Source organism: Nuphar pumila, chromosome 12 (assembly GCF_984573655.1).
Source record: "Nuphar pumila chromosome 12, dmNupPumi1.hap1.1, whole genome shotgun sequence".
Classification (NCBI taxonomy): Eukaryota; Viridiplantae; Streptophyta; class Magnoliopsida; order Nymphaeales; family Nymphaeaceae; genus Nuphar; species Nuphar pumila.
Genome location: NC_143260.1, coordinates 81,510,759 through 81,515,505, shown reverse-complemented (window position 1 = coordinate 81,515,505; position 4,747 = coordinate 81,510,759).

Below are 4,747 nucleotides of genomic sequence, written 5' to 3'. Positions count from 1 at the left end.
ACCCTCCAAAATATAGAAAAAATGTAGGGGTCAACTCTTTCCTCAAGGGTCGACCCTTGCTTAAATAAACATAGGTTGGGGGTTGACGCTCCTTACAGGAGTTGACCCTTTAGAATGCAAAATAAAAATAGGAGTCGAGACTTTTTTCAAAGGGTCGACCGTTGCAGCAAATTACACTAGCTGGGTGTCGACTCTTTCTACAAGAGTCGACCCTTCATAATGCAAAGAAATGCAAGAGTCGACCCTTGTGGCAAATGAATATAAGCATGGGTTGACTCCTTTCTTTGAGGGTCGACCCTTGTTGTCAAAACACTGGTTGGGGGTTGACTCTCTCTACAGGAGTCTATCCTCCAAAATGTAAAGACTGTAACGATTGACTCTCTGTAGAGTAAGGGTTGACTCTGCTAGATCAATATATAGGGATGCAGGGGTTGACCCTTGCTGCAATTAGAGAATTGACTCTATGCATGGCATGAGTTGACCCTTGAGCAAGGCAAATTTAGTATTTTTGCAAAAATATACATTTAAAACATAGTTTATGAAGTAATATGCAATTTACAAACATTCGATATAAAAATCTACTTTGTACGAGCATAAACGAAGGTGAATGTTGCAGTTTCCTCCAGTCCCGTGTTCAAACTTGGGTTTGTGCACTAAGTGGCAGCAATGGTGGAGATACAATGCAACAAGGTGGTGTGTGGAGGTGAAGCTAGAGAAACACCAATACAAGAGGAAAATAGGAGAAGAGTAGGTGAGAGAGTGAGAGAGATAGAGAGTGAGAGAGAGGATCTCGTAGAGCTGAATGAGGATGAAAGGCGGGGTTGGGTGATATTTATAGAGGTGAGAGTAAAGGGAGTGAGGTGCCAAGTGTTGCAAGGTATGCATCACTTGGTAAGTCACTTTTACCAAGTGGCTAATGAAAGCCACCACTTGGTAAAAGTGAGATACATGGTATATCTTTGATCATGTGGGTCTTGGGTCTGGGTTGGGTCCTATGTGAACCACTTAAAATCCAAACTATATTTGATTTAGTTAGGTTACTTAGTTACTTTAACTAGATCCTAATCTAGTTAAGGTAACTAAGACTCATCTAATACTTAGGATTTAGTTGATTGCTAACCAAAATAATAATTTACTAACATGTCCTAAAGTCAAATGTAATGAAATGTATGACCCCAAGTTGATCAACCCTGTTTAGGACTGTCATGATCCTCAGGTTGTAAATGACTATGAACTTTTTTGAAATTATCATTTTACCCTTAAAATTTGTTGGGCGTGTAAATCTGTTTCAACTTTGTTTTTAATGAAATAAAATTTGTCTTTCTCGGGTTTTTTCGATATAAATGCAACCACGTGTTTAAAAATTATAAAATATACTTTTGAATTTATGATTTTTCCCTTAACCCTCTCTTATTCATCGTAACTGAACATAGTTTATAGAAAAATCATATCAAACATGTTATATATATAAATAAGAAAGTTTTTTTTTATTTAATTTATCACAAAAAGGGTACAAAATTTATGATTGTTACAATATTGGTGTAAATTTTATAAAATAGATTTTTAAAAGATATTTTTGATAAAAACGATTTTGTGAAAGCCAAATACCAAATAATAAAAATCGGCTCACACTAGGGTGGAGTTCGGGTCAAACTCAGGGAATGGAAGAAAACTTTGCATTCCACAGAAATCTACTCTTTATTGCCTTGAAAAAAAAATAATTAATTAACTAATCAACAGAGAGTATGATCCTCTGCGGAGGGCTTAAACAAATAATAAGTAGTTACATGCCTTTTACAAATTCAATTTAATAAAATAAACAACCCTAATATAAAATAAAAGAAAAATAGGGTCTTCAGTGCTTGAGCTTCTAGTCCCTTAATTTGCTATTGCTTTAGATGAACTCAGAGCTATAAGTGTATGTCAACAACCTGAATTTGTAGGCTCATATACTCCTCCCTCACGTGATAAGGGCTATATTAAGGGGCTCTTTGAAGGCTAAAAGGGCTCTTTTCAGGGGCTTGTTTGAGAGCTCACCGCACGTCTAACTACTTCCATGCAAAACAAGAACACAAAACACAAAAACAAACAAAGAAAACTAGACAAAAAATTAATGTTAGTTTAATGAAAAATCATGAAACAAGATTTTAACAAACTATTCTAACAAACTCTAACAAACTAACTAATCATGTAATAAACTAAAACAACCTAATAACAAACTATCTAATATTTGTAACAAACTAATTACTTGAAACAATCAAATGACAAACTAATTATGAAGTAAAGAAAACGTGAACAACACTACTAAATAAAATATAACTAAACATACAATAAACTAAAACTAATTAACAATCTTATCTCAATAAAGCGTGAACTAACCTAACTGACTATGAAATATTAGACCAACAAATTAACCATAACATGTTCAAAATACATTAACTTTAAAAATTAATACATTGTTAACCTAATGCAAATTTGTTGAATAAACTAATAAACTACAAAAAATGTGAATTAATGTATGACAGATTAATTAGAACGTAAAAGAGAAAAAATCCACTACAAACTGATGAAATAAATAAGCAAATAATGAATCAGCACTTATCTAACGATGCCTAAAAAGAAAACTCTAATTAGATCGTGTCTATGACGATTAACTATACAAGGTTAATGAGATGCTCACGTTATAATGCAACAAGAAAGAAAACTGAGAGACTGTGTAATCAGAGGATCATGCAGGTAATTTTCTTGTTGTCGCTCGATAAAGAACTTATGAACACACGAATGCATGCTTGTTGATGCTATCACGTTGGGCGTGATCTAAAAAAAACCATAAAAACAATGTGACAAAAAATAACTATAATCTATGATCAAACTATTGATGAGAATCAAATTTTTAATGTATGCTAAATAAACCAATCAAACAATAATTGATTTATGATAGAGAACTCACTAAACTAATGTTTACGATGCATAAGCTCTAATCTAATATGTAAAACCAAGAGAATATAAAAATTAGATTGTTCTATGTACAATAATGATGATGAATTAAAGTATGAAACATGCAATGAACCTAAAATATATAAGAGGGGAGGGAGAAGAAGCAAACCTCATGATTCTCCTCCAATGGAGGGGTTGAGAAGAAGAACATGCTCTTACCTCTGAGTTGCACGTGCCTCCGTCGATGGGGGTAAGAAGAATCAGTGTCAGAAAAAGGTTAGAAGCAAGAGAAAAATGGGAAAGAAAGGAAGAGACCAAGGGAGAACCTGTTGAGAACGAAAAGGAGGAATAAGAGAAGAGAAGAGAGAGAAGAGACCTGTGTTTTCTCAAGAGGAAAAGACACCCGCTATGGCTGGAAATTGGGTTTTTATACTAAAAAAATTAGGTCAAAATAGATTTTCTAAAAACCTTAATTAATTTTCAGAAATTCTAAAACACACTAAAAAATGTATTTCATAAAAATGATACTTATACATAAAATATTATTTGAAAACTCCTAAACTAATTAGACTAATAATTAAAAGGTCTTAAACTAATCAAAATACTGAAAAACACAGGAAAAGGTTTAAAAATGCAATTTTACCTTTATTTTTAATTCTGAAGCAGTTTCTCAAAAATACCAATAAGAATGAGTTTTTAATGTAATTTTTTGATGGATCAGGCATTAAAATATATGTATAAGATGCAAAATATATGCATGATCAAATATCAACCATGAATAGAAAGACAAAAGAAAAAAACACCTTAATAAATCACAATACATATACCATTAACCAAAACTAGTCAAACAAAGATAAGTCTCAACTAGCTCACCTCTGAAACCCTAACCTACACGTGATACTACCTAAGGGGATGGAGAGAAAGTGCTTGTATGCAAAATAGTCTCAGCAATATTGAGAGAACAAAGAAGGAATGTTGTAGTTAAAGCAAGGCAGTGTGGTTGTGCTCGGTTCTGCTTCCTCTTCGCCTACCATCTTCTTTCTTCTATTTTTTCTCTTCTCCTTACTCCTTCACACAAAAACAGAAAAGGGGAGAAAGGGAGTTCGAGAAGGATGAGAGAAAATAGAGAGAGAGACGAGAGCGAGAGAAAGAAGCCTATTCGAAAAAGGAAGAAAACAAGAATGAGAGATCAAAAAAATGAGGAGGTTTTTCAGTAGGCTGTACCCAAAACAATAAAGGTGGGGACTGAGTTGGGCATAAAATTGATAGTTGTTCCTACCAAAAGACCAAAAGACCCTTATAATAAATTAAATTGTCCACCCTATCCTTTTCCTTCTTATTTTTCCCTTAATTATTAACATAACTACTAAAATGTCATTCACCATAACACTAAACTCTTTTAACAATACTCCTGCTATCTCCCTAGGTAAAAAAAATTATCCTTTATTAATTTTAAAATACCAATTATACCTTTTTCCTAAAATGTTCTTAACCTACCCAAGATTTATGATTTTGTCCCTAACTCATTTTGGATGCGATCCAAACCCAATTTCAACGTTTTTAAAATCCCACATTCCAGCAAATCTATGATTCCATCATACTAAACATACAATTTCATGAAAAACTTGTATGGTTTTATTAAACTGTAGAACTTATGTGTTACCAAAATACAAGGTGTTACAAGAACAATGACTTTGAAAACCAACTATCTACAACAACCCTAAACCCTATTCAATGCATGTGCATAGTCAACCCCAACCCCCATCAGACTAATTGCATGCTTGTGCGCAATCAACCCTAGCCTCATTAT